We start from the raw sequence: 21,627 nt of genomic DNA on the forward strand, positions 1-21,627 counted from the left end.
TAAGATAGACACCAGTAACAGCTACTGGACAGATGCTGTACTGGGGTTGGATAGGACCAGTTGTTCTCCCTTTGCTAAATATAAGAGATACTCACCATTTTAAAAGGTACCTCTTTGCTCAGTTAGCAGGGTTTCACTGGGGTTGAACGGATGAAATGCTGGGTTTTTTTAAAATCACAGAATCCACACACCCTCTGGCAGAGAGGAATGAGGGACTTCACCTTAGCAAAATGTATTCTTGTGCAGAAAAAAATAGGAGATGAATTTTGCTGAAAACACATGCTCAGATTTTTTGGAAAAAAACTGCTCTGGTGTGTTGTTTTTTGGATGGAAAGTAATGTTGCCAACAGACCGGGGTGTGGGTGGGGGTAGTTGGGCTTGCCTGAGTTCTTTTGGGCATGCATTTTCCCGTGTCAGACTGAAGACATTCTGGTATGAATGTACATTGCGACATAAATGAGTGAGAATGAGTTGGAAACCTGGTTTTAGCCATATCCGACTTCTGCACGCCATGCACTGCAAACGGAAGTAGTGCCTGTCATTCTTCAGTGCTCGAAATGAACATCAGTCAAGACACATGCTCAGTCCAAAGTGACACCCACATCCATTTCTGGGCACTGAAACTAGTCTGCAATAAAGAGGTGCCACCTCATCTTGGGCATTCTTTGTTTAAGACAAATATCCTTGGCTTAAGGTTGTTAAAAAACAATAACAACATTGTCTGAGTCTGTTGAAAGAGCTGGGCTTTATTTTGAGGATGCTCCTCTGGCATTGATGGGAAGGTGACTAATTCCCCTTGTGTGGCATTTGATTTCAAAACTTAAACAAAGCTTGTTCTAAAATGATGGATGAGCATATGTGGCATTTCAAGTTGTATGCGTGTGGGGGGAACATTCCAAATGATGACTCGGATAAGACAGCCTGAAAAACGTAAAAAGCACTTGACTAATCTGTCATAGAGCCAAGTAGACTTATAGGCAGAGCCGGAGGGACAAGGGGGGGGGAATTGCCCTCTCAGACAGGTATTTGGCCCCCCTACAGCCCCCCGCCCCATGCCTGCACTCCTGTGGGATCTTGAAGGAAAAGCACTTTTCACATCATCATCATCAATAATAAACTTTATTTGCTAGCCACCCCATAACAACATAACTCAGCACGCTTTTTAAAATTATTATCAATCAATCAATCAATCAATCAATGAAAAGTGTCAATATATATAAAAAGCAGTTCCCCGTGGGCTCACTTCCATTAGGAAGGAGTGCTGGCCTTGTAGTAGTCAGCATGAAATGTCCATTTGCTAAGTAGGATCTACCTTGGTTTGCATTTGGATGGGTGACTACATGTGAGCACGGTAAGGTATTCCACTTAGAGGCTGGGGTCTTAGCTCAATGGTAGAGCACCTGAAAGTTCCAGGTTCAATCCTTGGTATCTCCAGGTAGAACTGGGGGAGATTCCTGACTGAGCTGCTGCCAGTCAGTGTAGACAATATTGAGCTACCTGACCAATGGTCTGACTTGGTATACGGTAGCTCCCCATGTTTAGGACGAGAGCATTATTGTAAAATAGGCCATTATTTATCTTTCAGAAATCTAACATGGGTCAAACTTTACACAAACACCTGTTACAGACTGAGGGGGGGGTTCCCTGGTTGACTGGCACAGCTCCGTTTGTTCTGGGCAGCGTGAGCCCTCCTTTCGAATGGCTGTGACTGTAGTTTCACCAATGCATCACTAGATGGCGGCAATGCGCCCTCATCAGCGAGGCATTGAACCAGCTCCAGTGGCCCTGCTTTCTTTAGCAATAGCGGAGGTCTTTGGGATTAAGTGTGTGCCAGTTCACCAAAGCATTTGCCTACCCAATTTTCCGATACTAGTCTGTGGGATTATTCTATAGTGGAATAAAAGACCAGTTCTTGCCAACATGCCACTGGGTTCTTACGATCTGGAGGATTAACCTAAAGGTGCTGCCACTGCCACTCTGGAGTCCCCACCAGCAAGATTTCAGACTCTATTTTCAGGCTATTCCATTATTCTCTGCTTACAGAATTGGAAGTTCCACTCCGGGGAGAAGCATCTGCTGAGGCGGGAGCATCAGAGCCCTGCCCAAAGGTGCAGTTCCACATATGGAGGAAAAGTTTGGTGAGCTCGGCCTTTGCTTTCAGTCCCTCGGGACTTATGCCCTCCTTGCCATGAGAGGTTGCCTCTTAACCGAAAGGGTCACCTGAAGGGCTTCGCCTGCCTGATTGACTAGACCAGCTTCCAATCTTGAGGGTGTGGGGAACAGTTCCCAAGAGGTGCTCTGATTTGAAAGTAAATGCGAGGCTGGAAGTCTCACAGAGAATCGGCTCCTTGTCAAGAGTGGATCCTGAGCAGGTGCTGGAGAATGATACAATCAGAAGCTCCACTCTAGGGGAGGGTTCTGCCCTGTCTTGATTCTGGGAAGATCCACCAATTGATCTATTTCAACTCTCTGCGACCCCAGCAGGCTTGATTCTCATTAGGAAGGCTTACCAGCCCTGCCCGGGGTTTCTTAGATCCCACATACTAGCAAATATTCAACCAACTCTGTTCAGTCACTCTCTAAGGTGCTGTCCAGACTAGCAGGTCAACAGCAGCAAAATGCTCCCGTTCAGGCAAGTTGCAGTCAAAACGCAAACAGCAGGGGGAGCAGTCTCGCGGAAACTAACAATCCGAAAAAGCAGCAACCTTTTCACGCCAGATATACAACGTCCTAGCTCTATATCACAGCGATTAAATTTGAAACAAGGCATTGGAAATGTGAATGGCACCCTGCTGTCAGTGTAGGGACTGCAGTGTCATGACGTCGGAAGTGTGGAAGCACACTTCTGAGATAGGATGTGACCCCATTGCAGGGTCTAGTCTGGAAAGCGCCCAGGTGTGGTTCTTTCAATGGGTGAGTGCGTAGGGAGACAAAGATCAAACCAGGATTTGTCTTGGGAACTTTTACTGAAGAAACTAGAAAGCATAGAAAAGCAGTTAGGCAAGCAAGCTTAAGTCCCTAAACTGTCAGATTACAATTCTGAAGGGAGGGGGAGAGGAGAAGGATGAGGGATTGGAGAATAGGGAGAGGGAGAAGTTTAGGAGAAAAGTCAAATTCAAAACTTTGCAGGAGTCAACCAATTGGCCAGATTGATCAAATCTTCCTGGGTTTACCAATGGTGCTGTGGATTGTAGAGACGAGGCAAAGAGATGTGCAGAGTAGCTGGGGAGTGAAGTGAAGCAACACACGTGTTGGAGAGAAGCAATCAAGGCGGACTGCCTCAATCTACTCCTCTGGCTTCCTGGATCTCAGAATGGTTATGCCTTTGTTTCTGATTTGATGCTTCTTTGGGCCAATCAGCTCTGAGGCCATCAGGTCAGTCCAATTTGAGCTGGACATGTCAGTTCAAATGCGCTCCTATGCCCAAATTCAGGATTCCGGCAGAGGTGTTATTATTCCTCTGACACCCTGACTCCAACATGTCTCGGACCCTGGTTCCTTATCGCCCACATTATGTTGTTTCGGGATGTCACTGGTGGATGTTGTCATTTAAGGTCTTCTGGCCTTGATGGATTCCACCATAAATATCAAAACAGTGTTGTCAGTCTTCTGGCTTCTCGGCCCATCTTAGCCATTATCTATTGATACATAGGAGGGAGTGAGGGTGAGGAGGGTCTAGGGGCTGGAATTCTGGGGGAGCTAAGCCATATATTAAAGGCAATGGAATTAAAGCATTCCATTGCCTTGCAAACTGCAACAATAATACAGGAAGTGTCAATTCTGCTCTAAGCTATAGGCCTTAATTACAACAAACGTTGCTCTTACAAGTTAACATCTCCCATCCTGCCTAATCTGAATGTACAGGAGACGTAGACCACAATCCGGCAGTGAACAAGGCCATTCACAAATCCTTCACAGACCCATTATCCTCTATAATAAAGCCCTAAGTGAGTGTCCATGGCCTTGGAACGTTGGGGATCTGCGTCCCTGTCTCCCTGGGCTGTTCTGGGCCTGTGCGAAGCGCAGGCCCAGAACAGCCCAAGGGAGACAGGACCGCCGACACCAAGCGACCATGTTGGCTGGGAGGGCAGAGGCCGCCGCGAAGAAGCTGGGAAAGCCCCCCCAAACCAGGGAAGAGGCGGCGGGGGAAACTGGAAGAGCGGGGAGGTGGCGGGGAGGACGCGCCGCGGCCGAGGCGGCGGCGGAGCCATGGCCGAGGCCTGGCCGCGCCACCGAAGCCGGCCAGGAGGAAGAGGCGGTGGGGGAAGCCGGCCGAGGCCTGGCGGCGCCGCTGAAGCTGAGTGGGGGGGAGACTTTGGGGCCCTTGCCCGCCCTCCCAGCTGCCCGATCCCTCAGCAGGTGCCCGGGCCGACGATGAGGCGCCCCTGTCGCCTCTTCCTACCCCCAGAGCAAGCTGAGTTGGAGATTGCAAAGGCGGCCTGCCGGAGTAGCCATCGCACGTGCACGCTCCCGCCTCCACTTTGTTCCCGGGAGAGCAGCGTCGCCGCCGGGATTGGAGCGGCCTCAGCCAGCCGCTCTGAAACGCAGAGTAAACTTTTACAGCTGCTGTGACTGGGCCCTGCCCCTTTAAAGGGCCGCTGAAACGGCAGGAGCAACTGGCGGTGCTGCTGAGTTGCAGCGAGGAAGTAGTCTGTGCCAGACGCTCCAGTCCTCACCGCTGCTTTCAGTTTCGTGCCACGCTGCCTTCAGGCAGAAGTGCAGTGAGAGCAAGCCGCTTCCTTAGGGAGAGACTCCGCTCACAGCAAGCTGTGGGGTGCGCGGTCACATAGGCGTCTTCGGGACTTTTTCAGAGTGGGGGCAAAGCAAGGAAAGAAGAGAGTACGGGAGAGGGAAGGGTAAATTAAAAAAAGAGTGGAGGAAGGAATAGACAGAAAGAAAGAGAGAGAAAGAGACAGACAGACAAACATAACAGAGAGACAGAAAACAAGGACTGAGGAAGGGAGACAGAACAATAGATAAAGTAAAAGAAATTAAAAAAAGGAATAAGAGAGAAGAGAGAGAAGGGGGGGGGAAACAAAGAGGGAGGAAGGGAAAACAGGAGAGATAGAAGTAAAGAACAAAGGGGGGGGGAACCGCCCCCCACAGAGCACGCCCATTAGAGAAAGAAAGAAGGAAAAGAGAAAGAAAAGAATAATTAAAAAAAAAATAGAGAGAGAGGGAAAAGAAGAGTGAGAAAAGGAAGGAAAGGAAAGAAAGGAAGACAAACAGAAAGAAAAGAAAAAAGAAAAAGGACAAGAGAAAGGAAGAAGGAATAAAGGAAAAAAAAAACCTAGCGCCCGTTATTATAACGGGCTTAAAATTACTAGTACACAATAATGTTGAAGACTGCACTTTACCTCTTTTCCCCCATCGTGCTTTATGTGAGTCAGAGTGTTGCAGCTCCTGCTTCAAGGCTCGATGAGAATACAAGACTGAACAATTAATACAATATCAACGTTTGAGCATACGTTTTAGCATCATGGTCTATAAAGCATATAGTTACATTAAAAGGCATAGGAATGCAGCTTTCAATATAGAAACACAGACAAGGACTCCAGCCCCATGGTGATATGAGAAGAGAGCCAACTGCATCGGGGGGCTGGGCCACGGTTCATACCATAAAATGCACTTTGCCTTTTCCATGGTCCTCCAGTGTCCCCCCCCCCCACACCTGGTGCCACCACTGCATGGACCCCAGGTAAGTCAAAGTTATTAACATTAGATGTATCCGATAACAAATACAGATTGATATCATGACTAAGGGAGGGGCAGTGTGCCAGGAAGACATGCCAGTGTACAGAGAGCTTCCTTAAACCTGCAGCATGGACTGTAATGGGCCAGGGACAGGGGAGACAACAATTTTGTCACTCTCTGGTTAGGGTTGTCTTGAGGAGGAGGCAGCACACTGGTGATTCTCTTTATTGAGCAGGGGGAGAGTAGCTGGCCCTATCCACCCCTAGCACAGGACCTCCAGTGACTGTGGCTGGTGTCTATCTTGTGTTTCTTTTTTTAGATTGTGAGCCCTTTGGGGACAGGGATCCATCTTATTTGTGTATTATTTCTCTGTGTAAACTGCCATGAGCCATTTTTGGAAGGGCGGTATAGCAATCGAATTATTATTATTATTATTATTAATAATACTTTATTGTAGATATAGACATGTATGTTAGTGAAGTAGCTAGAGTTTTGATCTTGTTTGAAACTTTGGTTCAATTCTTCTCAATAAGAATGCTTGCGTGGTAGTTTGGGGCAAGTCACACACTAAGCCTCTTCTCATGACCACTGATTCCTGGGTAGGAGGGATTAATCTAGGAATCTGTGGTCATCAGGAACACTGGGAGTCCTTCCAACCCAGCAGTTCTGAACATGGGTAGCTTAGATCTGTTACTCAGATTAAAAGTGAGGTAGGACAAAAAGAGAGGCGTCTGACTTTTTTTTGTTTGGGTCTTCTGTGCTGCCACATTTTAAACTATTTCTGGGAACTGGTGGCCATGTTTATCATAGTTCTGTGGCTAGAGGGGCCAGAGAAAGCAGAGCTGGTGCTCTACTGAGGGCTGTCACTCTACTGCTCATGCAGTGCATTGTGGGATATGTGGAGGTCCCAGCTCCATTGTTACAATACCGGAATGTGTGCCAGCTTGATTGTCTTGAGGTTGGGTAAGTACACCCAAATGGGAATTCAGGTCATTTGGGAGGCATGGGGTAGGAGCATGCCTTCCCTCCAACCCACTCCCATGTGTCCATGTGCACAAGCCTACTGTTTCTCAACCTATTTTATTATCTATTTAGCATATTTGTATACTGCCCCAAACGCACATCTCTGGGCGATTTACAATAAAATAACACAGATTGAAAACAAAATTAAAAAATTAGAACAATTTAAAACAGTGATAGATCTAAGTAAAAGTTAGACTAAATATGTCTTAACAGCCCTCTTAAAAGCTATCAGAGATGGGGAAGCTCTTATTTCAACAGGGAGCACATTCCAAAGCCTTGGGGTGGCACCAGAGAAGACCCATCCCTAAACAGCCACCAGATGAGCTGATGGCAGCTGCAGATGGACCTCCCCAGATGATCTCAATAAGTAGCAGGGCTCATAATGGAGAAGGTGTTCTCTTAAATACTCTGGGCCTTTACTCAGGATGATCTCCTACAGTCACTTCTACCATATATCTTATTTATATTTTCCTCTTCTTCCAAAGAGATCAAAGCAGCTTGCATAGAATTCCTAGGTAATCTGTCATACTCACTGCATTCCACAGGTTTGTGATGAGGCAAAAACCACCATACTGAAATCCTTAGAGGAAGAACAGGATAAAAATGAGGAGGGAAAATGAAAAACACCAACTGTCTGTTGATGCTGGGGTTGGAAATAATGTTCTGAACCTCAGCCAAAAACATTTTGGTTGTGCTTTTCTTACTTTAAGGAACAGGTGGTGGAGCACTGAAATGAGTGTTTAATGGAACTCTTCAAGTGCTGGTTGGCCAAGCGTTTGCTTGGATGGATTTAGGTGGACTTGCTCCATGAAACAGGATGATCTCTTGCAGTCACTTCTACCATATATCTTATTTATTGCATTTATAGCCTCCTCTTCTTCCAAAGAGATCAAAGCAACATAAATATGGTTCCTAGGAAGCTTCTTATACACGCAGTTTAAAGAGTTATCCATGCTTAGCTTCAGAAGCTGCAGTTCATTACATTTTCAGCCTTATAGTTGTCACCACAGGAGGCTTTACACACAGGGCTTCTGACCTAATCTCCTTCAGAAGAGAGTGTGTGCATTCACACACTAGCCAGACTTACCTCAAAGTCCCTTCAAGATTCTTGGACCCACTCCACACACAAATTGGGTTTTGTGATGCGAATTCTAGCTTATCTCGACATATGCCCCGGTTTTTAAATTGCTGGTTTTAAACTACTTTTTCTGAAAATACTGGAGCAAATAAGAGAAGCGCTGATGTAGAATCATTAGCATGATAAGAGGCACGCTCTCTTTACAAATGCAGATCTATCTCTGCAGGGAGCTCTCTCCCCACCCCCCCCGCCTCCCACTGGCTAGAAGGAAAACACTGACGCCTGCCATGTGGACTTGTTTCAAAAGAAAACCAAGAGCAGAGGGGAGGGGCTGTTCCCCTCAATGCTGCGAGTGCTCTTCAAAGTGGCTTCGCTCAAGGTTTACCCCGAAGCCTGAAGCCAAGTGTGAATAACTCCCTAGAGACAAGGATGGGCACTATTCCCCCCCCCCCTTTAGATAAAAGATATTGTTGGTAGGATTCCAGTTTCTTTCAGCAGACTGAACTGGTCTGGCCTTTCCATGAGCCCCAGTGAGGCAGTTGCTTCAGGAGGAAGATTGGAGGCCACAGGAACTTGGGGGCACCTGTGCTGCCGCCACCACCACCTTAGTCACTGACTCAGTGGGTTGCCATTAGTGATTAGGTTCCTCCTCAGCTCCCTCACAGAATCTATTTTCTCCACTTCCTCTGCCTGCAGGGGGTGGAGAATGGAACAACAGGATGTGTGGACTTACACTTCCTGTTGCTTCATTCCTTGCCCCTTTCAGGCAAGGAGAGGAAATTACAAACCAGTGAGGGAGACAAGGAGGAGTCTCCACCCCACCCCAAGTAAGGTGGAGGTGAAGTGGAAGCAACCCATCACATTTGTATCCTGATCTTCCTCCACGGAGCTCAGAATGGTATGCATCAATTCTCTCAGTTTGTCCTCACAATAACCCAGTGAGGTGCTGAGAGATAGGAGCTGGCTCACGGTCACCCAGCTAGCTTATGGCTGAGTGTAGATTTGCATCCAGATCCTTCTGAACCAATGTACTATTTTATACCATACTGGCTCATCTTGACATAACACATCAAGGCATAAAACATCTGTGTTTTTCTTTTTTTCTGGCATCCTATTATCTGCTCTATGAGAAATTTATAGCAAAGCTTATTTATTGCTAGTCTCCCTCTCAATAATTATCTCCCATGCTGCTTCCTGTAACTAATTCCTTTGCAATAAAATACGCTACAAGGATGCACAGACGAGCCAGTTAAGTACACTAACATGATATAATCTGCTATCAATTGCATTAGTCATGAGAGCAAATTTCTGTCTCCACAGACTTGCATGTGGTCAGAGCTATTTCTGTTTGATCTACCTGTGAAATGAAAAGGGAGGAACTTCTTATTTGTAGATTCATAGCGCTCTCATATGTCATGATGGGTGGATCCAGACAATGTTTGAAGTTTTCTTTACACAGTGACTCAGGGAATGTCTAGGCAGGGATGGCCCTAGAGTTTGGGGGGCCCTGGACAAGAGTCATTTGGGGGCCCTTAAAGATATGAAATGAAGTCAGACTTTTTTTTAAAAATCACATTATTCCATACACTTATTTATGTATTTGTTTATTTATTTAGTGCATTTTTATACCACCTTAGTAATATAGGTACCCACCAGCTGTCAAAGTCCATGTGCTTTTGTTTACAAACAGAAGCACATGGCAGAGGAATGATGTAATGGCGCCCATGTGGGTGCTGACATCATGGGAGCTGTCAAAATGCACTTATGTCACAGAAAATGGTCAGAGGAGACCCCTACATGACTGGAATGCATCAGAAGTAGGGGTATGTCCTCACGCCTAGACGTTTGGGCCCCCATCCTCCACTCCTACCCTAGAATATGCCCAGGCAAGCCCCAAAGGTGGGCATGTGACCTCCTCTATGAACATACCTTGCCATCCTGGACCAATAGGAACAGGTTTCAGACTCCAGAAAGGGCCGAGTGCGCAGGCATGATAATGGTTGGGCAGCCATTTTTTGTAACTTTATTGGCTGAAATGGGGTCATGACCCCTCTACAAACAAGCCCCACCACCCTGGGTCTGTAGGAATACCCCGTGTCTCTCTGAGCCATCTTGTTTTTGCAGACTCACTGTTTGTGTGATCATGCCCCCCCCCCACAGAGATCCTTGGAGACTATTGTACCACTGAGAGTTGTAAAACTTAGCCCAAGAAAGCATTCTATTAGCACAAGTTCTGATGATGAGAAGTTTCCACCAAAGCCCACTAAATTTCTTTCTTCTCACAAATACGCACATGCACACTTGTTTAAAGCAAGACTTTCCCCACTCTCTGTCTCACAATATAAACATTTCTTAGGTTGCAAGCCTATGCACACAATAGTTACCTGGGAGTAAGCCCCCCACAAGTTCATTAATGCTTTGACTTGGAAACTGTATAGAATGGTTGCAATCGGGGCTGCTATGTTTTAAATCATGATTTAATTTAAACATGATTTAATCATGATTTAAATCACTTGACAGAACTTAGTTTTAATTATTTAAATCACAATTTAAATCACTAGTCTATTTAATCACCATTTTCTAGTAAAAGTAAATTCCTGTTGTCTAATATAACCTTAATACATATTCAGAGATCATAATGCTGTTTCGTTCAGGCAAAAAGGCATTGCATTTCTTTGTTGCACTGTTTGCATTTTTCTTCACACATGCCTGGCTTACCCACATGTACAGAAACTTTATTAAAATATTCCCAAGTGAGGTCTCTTTTAAGTGTACAGCCATGATAGGTGTTTCCCTTCTAAAATGGAGGATAACTTGGAAAAGTTTTCCCCCATGCTCCTGTTCCTTGCCCAGATCTATTCCATCCTCCGCAAATCCTCTCATCATTCCTTGGCCTTCTTTATTTATCCTGATTCAGACACTATTCTGTGGAAGTATACACATATTGCCGTGAATTACTGTACCTGGGTTCATTTTAAAATTCAAACCAGTATACAGGCCCTTCAAATGCACAATACAGATAGGAAATATAATGCTGTACCTGTGTAACATTTGAGTGACTGTAACTGTGCACAGATTTGTACCTGTGTGTACACTCATTGTACAATTGTTGAACATAATGTGTGAATGTACCAACTTGACAGAATATAATTAAGAGTTATGATTAACACTCATGATCATGATATCTTTGACCTATGTTCTTTTTAAAAAATTGGTTTAAGAAAAAATCAAAGTCTAATTTAAATTAAAAAATCTGGATTCAAAAAATATATATCATTGGTTTCTATCGACCCCGGCAGCAATTCTATGCAACATTTACTTTATCAGTTTCAAAAAATTAAGCCATATAGATCACAGACCTGACAGAGAATTTATGCTGAAGATCTCTCCTTTCAATACTACTATCAGACACCAAAGTTTAAAAAAACAAAATAACCAGCCAACAGCAAACAAAACAAAACAAAAACTGGTATAATTAAGGACTATAGAGAGAGGTGCAGCTACTTGAATATTTTGGACCTGCCTGTTTTCCAAGCTGTGTCTGTTAGGTTGGCTCATAAATAGAAGGCTGACACAATCCATGATTATTCAGATAACCATAGAAAACACCATAATTAATAAAATCTTCACAGCAAAGAGTCAAAGCAGCAGAAGCAAATAACCTGAACTGGCTCATTGAAAAAGATAAATATATGCCAGGGAAAAGAGTTCAATGAATAGAACGTAATAGGGTATTCTAGTACATAATTATTAATTGGCAAACCTTAACATAATACCAGCACCAATTAACCCAATATGTGAAACAACATATGTAACAACAAACCAGAAGAAGATGGTGTGTGTGTGTGTGTGGCGGGTGGGGGGGACGGGACAAAAGCAAATCTGTTTGCACTCCCAAGTCTAGCATGGTAAACCTGGCTTACAGTGCACTCCAGTTAATCCCCTGTGAAAAGCAATTAAAGACAGGTTAAAGGCCTCAAAACAGGATTTAATCCAGGAACCTTGAAGTGAAGATAAGAATCCACTTTCAGATGTTCAAATGTGAATAGGAGATTTACAACACAATTATTCCGGGTTAAATGTAGAAAGAAGCTGTTAGAAAATCATGGAAGGGTCTCAGTTTATTCTCATAGTAAATAGGGATGTGCAAACAGGTTTAATGTCAAACAGGTTCAACATAGAACCTGTTCAGTTCGATGGTCCAGTTTTGAACTTAACCCCCCACCCATCGCGACCTTAAAAAAATAAAATTCCAAGGTCTGTGGAGATCCCCCCTACCCTTGCCAGCGTCCATTACATTGTAAATTGCACTGTTCAGTCAGCCTCGCCCCCATCGCTGTGGCCATTTTGGAGGCCACCACACAAGCCCAATGGGCCTCTGTATAGCCTGGGTCATGAATACTGCCTGAATAGGATGATTTACAACAAGATGGAGGCCAGCAGAGGAAGGGGGGGGGACCTCCGGAGATCCCCCTCAGTGGCCTCAGAGAAGCCCCTGGAGGGGATAAGTATAAATAAATAAATAAATAAATAAATAAATAAATGTAAGATCGCAAACCCCTCTGGACCAGACCTGACTGGGAGGGGTTTGAGCGGGTGTTGGGCTGAACTGGCCTGGTCCAGTTCTGGTCCAATTTGGATCTGAACTGAACCGGGCCAGCCGGTTTTGTGCACATGCCTAATAATAAATGCAAAACACTGCTGGAAAGCAAACATGATATTGGAGGTTTTTCTCTCTAGCCCTCTGATAAGCCTTTTGAAAAGAACAGTGTTTATCAGCCACCTCTTTTGGAAAATCTGGGGAAAACATGATGCTAGATTTATCCCACATCAACTTCTCTGGCAGGGAATACATTTTGCAAAGGAACTCGTTTAATGAAGTTTATCTGCCAGAGTATGAGTTGGACATTGAAAGATGTTATCATATATCTACTCCTCCCTCATGCTTCACCGACAAACCTCATCCAGTTTCTTAAATCTACAGATAAAGAAGCTCTTTTGAGGTGTGCTCAAGAAGGAAAGGAGTTTATGTAGAGTCAGTCTTTCCTAGATGCAAGATATATATGGAGAACTTTGGGTTCTAGACATGGTTTTGATCCATTCCTTTCCAGCATGAAAAGCTTACATTGTGGGAGAATCCCTGTTTGAATATTTCTCGTAAATCTTTCATCATAATACTAGATCAATTGATCTCTTCTGAAGCTATTTTTAGATATTTTGACACCTTGAGAGGTGAGTTTGATATACCTTCAAATGCTAGCTGACAGTTTATTCAACTAAAGTATTTATCATCATGGCTCTTTGGCCCTGATGTGATTGCAGCTTCTGAAACTCTATTCTATTATTAGTCCTGAAACATCTATTGGATGCACCTAAGCCTGTACTTTTGCTCTATCAAAAGCTTAAAGATATTGATAAGATCAATATCGATTATATCTGAGATCTCTGGAACAATGACCTTGAATACTGTATCTTATTAAATCAATGGAGGGTTGCTCTGAAGGTGCCTCTTTATTGGACACCTCAGAGAATGTTTGATAAGGGATGGTCACATACTTCTAAATATTGGAGGTGTCATCTGTATGCGGGTACACTTATGTATATTGTTTGGTCCTGACCGTTACTGTGCCATTTTGGCTTGAAATTCACAAGGTAATTAATAAGACATTGCAGTTATCATTGTCTCTTAATAATGTTCGTTTCTCATTGGAGTACATACGTAGCATATGGGATATAGCATTACATCAAGCATTGTCAGTGTCAGTATTTGAAATGGGTTTATTTTTATTTTTTATTTCTTTCAACAGGGTAAAGAAGAGGAATTTACAGCTATTTGGTTGAACTTTAATGAATTGTTTATGCTTTGAAACATAAGATACATACCTTGAAGAATGTGTCCCCTGCTCCCCTCTTCTCCTGCATTCGTTGTATCTTATTATGTTTAAGTTATGTTTAGGGGATTTTTCTTTTCCTTTCCCCCCCATTTATATTCACATGCTTTATTACTATCCTCAATCATGTTTATGCATTGTAATCTTACTTCAATAAAGGGGGGGGGGAAATAAGGACTTGAATCCTCCCCACCCCACCGATGTTCATGGCCATTCCCAAACTATGTAGGATTGGTTTTATCTAGGGATAATTCACATGACCAAAGAGAGGGGAGCATGGGGGATGGCATGAACCTACCTACCTTCATCCAGATGATCAGAGGCTCCTTTTACCTCTGCCAATCACTCACCCAGATGACCAGTGCAGCAGCAATCAGCAGAACTGGGATCAGGAGGAGGAAGTCCTCAATTATCCTAGATGCAATGTACAGGAATGAGAGAGGCATCCCATGCACATGCATGAGAGCTCGTCCCCTTGGTTTTGCAAGCAACGGAACTCTATGATCACTGGTCCCAGGAGCTACAAAAGCTTCCGTGGTCACCCATACAACCACCAACAAAGGTTGTGCAGCTGACATTTCTGTCCTACCTAGGTTAAGGGCAGGATAGAAAAGCTGGTAGCCCAGCTTGACAGGCACTGGGGAGGAGAGGCTTCCGAGGCTTCATATGAGCCTGTGTACCCTGGTTAACCCTCTCCAACCTAGAAAAGACTGGTCATTTCAATGACTTCCTAGTCTTTCCAGTGCATATAGAGCAGTGTTCTAGATGGATAGGGAAAAGTCACCCCTGAGGACAAGTAGTGGAGAAGGTCATGTATGCTCACAGTGCCTGCATGTCCTTATCATGTATGGAATCATCTGATATGTGAGATATCTTCGATGGAATTCCTTTCTTCAGATTTCCTTTTTTACTTCAGTGGTTGTGTATATGTAAAGACATCGATGTAATATCACTATCTGGTGGTAGTGGTGCTGTTTCTTTCACTGACGTTAATCAGGAAAGGTCAGTTTTTAACTAGTTTTTCCCAACCTTGTACTACTCTGTTGCCTGTCAACTCTTATTCCATATTGTTCTACTGATATTTATTACTTCTGTAACCTGCCCCAAGCAGCATTTCACTGGAGGAGCTGGATATGAATATTTTAAATAAATATAGGTAAGACACCTCTTTGTATACATCAGATATTCCATGCCATAAGGAGTTGCTGAATACGTAGACTTAGGTCTGCTTTCATTTATAAACCAATTGATGAAACTTTGGTGAATCTTGGTGAACCTTTGGTGGAACATAGCAAAATTTGGTGAAACTTTGGTGAAACTTTGGTAAACCTTGGTGAATCTTTGGTGAAACTTGGCAAAACTGTGATGAAACTTTGGTGAAACCTGGGAAAACTTGGTGAACCTTCATGAAACTGTGGTGAAACTGTGGTGGATCTTGGCGAAACTGTGGTGGATCTTGGTGAAACTGTGGTGGATCTTGGCGAAAGTGTGGTGAAATCTGGGAAAACTTGGTGAAACATGGTGAAACTTTGCTGAAACTTGGGGGAAACCTGGCTAAACTTTGGTGAAACCTGGCGAAACGGTGGTGTGAATCTTGGTGAAACATGGTTAAACTTGGTGAAACTGTGGCTAAACTTGGGTGAAACTTGGTGAACCTTTGGTGAAAATTGGTGAAACTTGAGTGAAACATGGCGAAACTGTGGCAAACCTGTGGTGAGACTTGGCGAAACTGGTGAAACCTGGGAAAACTTGGTGAAGTGGTGAACCTTTGGTGAAACTGTGGTGAACCTTTGGTGAAACTGTGGTGAACCTTTGGTGAAACTGTGGTGAACCTTTGGTGAAACTGTGGTGAGACTTGGGCGAAACTGTGGTGAAGCTTGGGCGAAACCTGGCAAAATTGTGGTGAAACTTTGGTTCCCCTCTGAATTGTGGCAACAGTTGTCGTTGCACAAAAAATACTGAGGTCTCTTCTTCACCATTTTTTTCTTCCTACGCAGCTTTTGTTTCACAAGAGCTTCTGTTTCAGAATCTGATGAATGCACGTTTCCCCATTTGGAGGCATTAGCTGGAGGCTCTCCATCTTCAGTTTTCATGGAGGCTGCAGGGTTGGTATTACAGTGCCGCCGCCGCCACCTTCTTCTAGTTTGTTGTTATATATTTTGTTTTACATGTTGGGTGAATTGGCGCTGGTAATATTATGGTATTATTCTACTTGCCTTGTACGTAAAATCCCTGGGCAGTTCACAATATAAAAACCATTAAAACATTTACATAATTAAAACAATTTAAAATACAATAAAAACACTAAAAACTGAAACTTTAAAACTATAAACTAAAAGCCTGACAAAACAGGTATGTTTTTAGTTCCTTCTTGAAAACATTCGGAGAAGGGGAGACTCTAAATTCATTAGGAAGTGAGTTTCAGAGTCCTGGGGCAACTCTAGAAAAGGCTGGTGGCAACCTCAACCGGACCTCCCCAGATGATTTTGAGAGGCCGTGGGGTTGATGAAGAAGAAGAAGGCATTCTCTTAAATACCTTGGACCTAAGCAATGTTCCCTGTAACAGGGATTCCCAGATGTTGTTGACTACAACTCCCAGCATCCCCAGCTACAATGACCTTTGGCTGGGGATTATGGGAGCTGTAATCAACAACATCTGGGAATCCCTGTTAACAGGGAACACTGTACCCAAGCTGTTAAGGCAGCCGTTGCAATGGAAGATCAGATAAGTGTATCGTAATACATATCTGTTCTGGGTAAGTAGGTAGAAAGCATTATTAAAGAGAAAATTATCAAGCATATAAAAGAGCAAGCCTTGCTGAAAATGAACCAGCACGGCTTCTTCAAGAGTAAATCTTGTCTCACTAACATTCTAGATTTCTTTAAAAGTGTCAACAAGCACATAGAAATGAGCGATCCAGTCGATATTGTATAGTTGGCTTTCAGAAAGCTTTTGAAAACATACCACACCAAAGGCTCCTGAACAAACTTAGCAGACATAGGATAAGAGGACAGGTCCTCATACAGACTGGTAACTGGCCGAAGAACAGAAAGCAGACAGTAGGAATAAATGGACAATTTTCTCAGTGGAGGGTTGTGCAAAGTGAGGTCCCCCAAGATTCTGTATTGGGACTGGTGCTTTTACACTTGTTCATCAGTGATCTGATGAGCAATAAGGTGGCCAAGACTTTGTCACTGAATTTCAAATCAATTCAGTTCTAGTTGTAATAAAGGGGAGGGATGTGTAGTATTCTATTAAGTATCTTTTATGTTTTGTTGTTTAGAAGTTTGTCCCAGTGGGGATCCTGTAGAGCATATGGGGGGGCAGAGTCAGAACAGAAAAGGGAGGGAAAGGGAAAGGAGAAAATTGAATTATTTCTGAACAAATTTAGTTAAATCTATATAAGACTATCACTTTCATTATTATTATTATTATTCTTGTTTACACAGTCAGACAGGTGTTATTGACTCATTTGTTTTATCCAGACATTAATTCAATTTCTATACTGCCCTTCCAAAAATGGCTCAGGGTGGTTTACACAGAGAAATAACAAACAAATAAGATGGATCCCTGGGCTCACATTCTAAAAGAAGGGCTCACATTCTGGGCTCACATTCCAAGAAGGGCTCACATTCTAAAAAGAAACATAAGACACACATCAGCAACAGTTACTGGAGGTACTGTGCTGGGGGGTGGATAGGGCCAGTTACTCTCCCCCTGCTAAATAAAGAGAATCACCACATTAAAAGGTGCCTCTTTGCCAAGTTAGCAGGGGTCACTGTGTTTATGAGGGAAGCAGCTATAAAACAGGTTGTATGCATGCCTCCATTAGACTGCTGAGTTTCTGCTTTTTCTCTGTCATCAAAATAACTATCACATTTGCCTTATTCAGAAGTTATAAAATCACCCTGTTGTAGCCATCCTTGCCATTCATCCTTGCCATTCATGCTTACAGTGGGGTTTGTCTGAAGAAGTGGACGCTTCTGTGATTTGACAGCATGAAGGGTCTCTTGGATTTGTAGTTCTTAAGAGGAAGGCACACTACTCTCTGTCTCTCAAACAAGAAGCTCAAGAGTCAGGAAAATGGCAGCATACAGATGGAGCTGTGCACTGGTGGAGTGCTAGTTGGTATGCTGCCTGGTATGTTTAGAACATACATATAAAATCTTCTTTTAAAATCCCTTCACATTGCTTCTCAGGTCAGATCACATTCAGGGGCGTAGTGAGACCACCGGGGCCAGGGGACAAAATCTGGGCAGGCCCCCCCCCCATCGTGTGCATGAAGCATGTGTGCGTCCCAGCTCCCTAAGCCACGCCCCCTGCATCTGATGTCAGATGCAAGAGGCGGGGCAACCAACATCTCTCTGCCGCTGCTCCTGCCTCCTCCTTAGCTGGTGGCTGCTCCTGCCGCTGTCCCTCCCTGCCGCCGCTTCTTATCTTGGCCTCCGGGGAGGTGTGTGTGGGTGTGTGTGACCCGAGCGGGACAGGCCACCCCCGTGGTGGTGGGCGCTGTGGCTGGCAGGCTTCTCTGGCCAGCCTGCACACCGGTGCAGTTCAAATATGGACGTTGCATGCCCGTGACATCAAGGGCATGCGATGTCCATAGTCGAACTGTGCAAGTGCACAGTTTGGCTGGAGAGGCCCACCAGCCACAGCACTCGCCAGCACCGCCACGGGGGTGGTCTGCTCCGCTCAGATCACCCTGCCCCCCCGAGGCCAACAGTTAAGAAACAGCAGCGGCGGGGCAGGGCAGGGGTGGCCTGCCTGTGGGCACCTTGGGGGTTGGGGTTAGGGACGCGACACCCATGATCACTTTGATTCTTAGGTCCAGTTCTCACATGTAAATAGCCATGTGAGTGGCTTGCTTGAAATTCAGTCACTAGGAGGCTATGTGAGGACATATTTGTGTGAGTGACTCTCAACTTAGTTCTGGTGATTTTCGCCAAATGCCAACCCACAGCAAAAAGAGAACTAAGTTTTAGGGGGAAATGCTTGACTAACAAGCAGAAGGTTGCCGGTTCAAATCTCCGCTGGTATGTTTCCCAGACTATGGGAAACACCTACAGTGAGGGAAATAAGTATTTGATCCCCTGCTGATTTTGTCCGTTTGCCCTCTGACACAGAAATGAACAGGCTATAATTGGAATGGTAGGTTTATTGTAGCTGTGAGAGACAGAATAACAACAAACAAACCCTCAAAAGCCCAGTGCCCAAAAGTCAGCAATGGATTTGCATTGTAGTGAGGGAAATAAGTATTCGATCCCCTATCAACCAGCAAGATTTCAGGCTCCCAGGTGTCTTTTCACTATATGCAGGTAATGAGCTGAGATGAGGAACACCCTCTGTAAGGGAGTGCTCCTAATCCCAGCTTGTTACAGTACTTGTATAAAAGACACCTGTCCATAGAAGCAAGCAATCACTCAGCTTCCAAACTCACCACCATGCCCAAGACCAAAGAGCTGTTGAAGGATGTCAGGGACAAGGTTGTAGACCTGCACAAGGCTGGACTGGGCTACAAGACTATCGCCAAGCAGCTTGGTGAGAAGGTGACTACAGTTGGCACGATAATTCGCAAATGGAAGAAACACAAAACAACTGTCCATCTCCCTCGGTCTGGGGCTCCATGCAAGATCTCACCTCGTGGAGTTGCAATGATCATGAGAATGGTGACAAAGCAGCCCAGAACTACACGGGGGGAACTTGTCAGTGATCTCAGGGCAGCTGGAACCATAGTCACCAAGAAAACAATTGGTAACACACTACGCCGTGAAGGACTGAAATCTTGCAGTGCCCGCAAGGTCCCCCTGCTCAAGGCACCACATGTACAGGCCCGTCTGCAGTTTGCCAATGCACATCTGAATGATCCAGAGGAGAACTGGGCGAAAGTGTTGTGGTCAGATGAGACCAAAATCGAGCTCTTTGGCATCAACTCAACTCGCAGTGTGTGGAGGAGGAGGAATGCTGCCTATGAGCCCAAGAACACCATCCCCACCGTCAAACATGGAGGTGGACACATTATGCTTTTGGGGTGTTTTTCTGCTAAGGGGACAGGACACCTTCACCGCATCGAAGGGACAATGGACGGGACCATGTACCGTCAGATCTTGGGTGATCACCTCCTTCCCTCAGCCAGGGCATTGAGAATGGGTCGTGGATGGGTATTCCAGCATGACAATGACCCAAAACACACAGCCAAGGCAACAAAGGAGTGGCTCAAGAAGAAGCACATGAAGGTCCTGGAGTAGCCCAGCCAGTCTCCAGACCTTATTCCCATAAAAAATCTGTGGAGGGAGCTGAAGGTTCGGGTTGCCAAACATCAGCCTCGAAACCTTTCTGACTTGGAGAGGATCTGCAAAGGAGTGGGACAACATCTCTCCTGGGTTGCGTGCAAACCTGGTGGCCAACTACAAGAAACGTCTGACCTCTGTGATTGCCAACAAGGGTTTTGCCACCAAGTACTAAGACATCTTTTGTGAAAGGGATCAAATACTTATTTCCCTCACTACTATGCAAATCCATCGCTGACTTTTGGGCACTGGGCTTTTGAGGGTTTGTTTGTTGTTATTCTGTCTCTCACAGCTACAATAAACCTACCATTCCAATTATAGCCTGGTCATTTCTGTGTCAGAGGGCAAACAGACAAAATCAGCAGGGGATCAAATACTTATTTCCCTCACTGTATATTGGGCAGCAGCAATATAGGAAGATGCTGAGAGGCATCATTTCATACTGCGTGGGAGATGGCAATGGTCAACCCCTCCTGTATTCTACCAAAGACAACCACAGGGCTCTGTGATCGCCAGGAGTCAACACCAACTCGATGGAACACTTTACCTTTACCTTAGGCTTGCTAGGCACAGGTCTGTGAGTCTCAGGCTTTGAGTTAGAATCCTGTCATTCTTCTGATGGAACTGGAACAGCATTTTAAAAACTCATTTTGTTATTCATTTTTTCTGCAAAAACATAGAAAGGGTTGTGGGGTGGGGGGAGAGATTTGGGATGAAAGATTACCATGTTTTCTGTTTGCCTATCCTGCATATCTGAAAACCAGCCAATTGACCATGACCAGACAGCATGGCTCACTGGTTTGTGCCAAGAGGCATTGTTAAGTGTCTGCCTTTGTAGGTTCATAGAATCTAGTGCTTATGGAGTGGCAGTCCTTGGAAAATCTCAGTATTGTCAGCCAAAACATTCTGTGTGGAATGAACATTACCTTAAAAGTTGCGTAAAAACAAACAAAAAACAACTGCCTGTCTTTCTATGGCTTTTGCACTCATTTTATTTACTCCTTAAATGTCTTAAATCCTACATTTGCATCTGATGGCGAGAAGTGGACAAAATAAAAGAATAAAAAAGTTCAAAGATTTCATTTTTCAAGATAGGCAGACAGAGTCCTGCAGCATATATTTCCTCCCAAGCCCATCTCGTCCACTCCTTTGAACAAGAATTTCTTCTCCCAAAGTATCAGCCTCTGTTGCCCACTAACCAAGGTTCCAAATCCACAAGTGCAGATTTGCTAAAGGCGGCTACATAACCTACCTGAGCTTGATGCTCTTGTGCCCAGTGGAGTGTAGGTGGCTGTGCCCAAGTAAGCCCATGCTCTCCAATCCTCCAGCACAAGTTATTGCAAGATCCTTTCAAAGGGAGGTGCCTTAGAGGAACTGAACAGGCTAGTGCACGTGATAGATCTTTGCAAAGCCGGGGACAGCTTCAGCGTGGCTGACCGGGGGGACCTGTTCCAAATCAAAGCACTGCTCCTAACTGGTTTTCTTCTCTGCCCTCCTCCCAGCTCTCTCTGTCTTTATCGCAGCCCCATCCCAGCTTCCTCGCATCCCCTCTCTCGGCCTCGCCCCCACCTTCCCTCCTCCTCCTGCTCGTTCCCGCCTTCACTCCCCCTCCTCCATCACCTGCGTCTCGTGCCACTCCCCCTCCCTCCTTCC

The 21,627-nt window shown here is 44.8% G+C and overlaps 1 long non-coding RNA gene across 1 annotated transcript; it reads right to left on the reverse strand.

Moving 5' to 3' along the window:
• Window positions 1-1,100: 1,100 nt before the first annotated feature.
• LOC128344246 (uncharacterized) lies at window positions 1,101-21,566 on the reverse strand. The gene is made up of 4 exons (XR_008315745.1): window positions 21,227-21,566; window positions 20,528-20,640; window positions 5,358-5,432; window positions 1,101-3,638 (listed from the first exon to the last, which is right to left on the reverse strand). It is a non-coding gene; the product is annotated as an uncharacterized LOC128344246 (long non-coding RNA).
• Between the last annotated feature and the right edge of the window lie 61 nt (window positions 21,567-21,627).

The sequence above is a fragment of the Hemicordylus capensis genome, chromosome 2 (assembly GCF_027244095.1).
Source record: "Hemicordylus capensis ecotype Gifberg chromosome 2, rHemCap1.1.pri, whole genome shotgun sequence".
NCBI classification, from domain to species: domain Eukaryota; kingdom Metazoa; phylum Chordata; class Lepidosauria; order Squamata; family Cordylidae; genus Hemicordylus; species Hemicordylus capensis.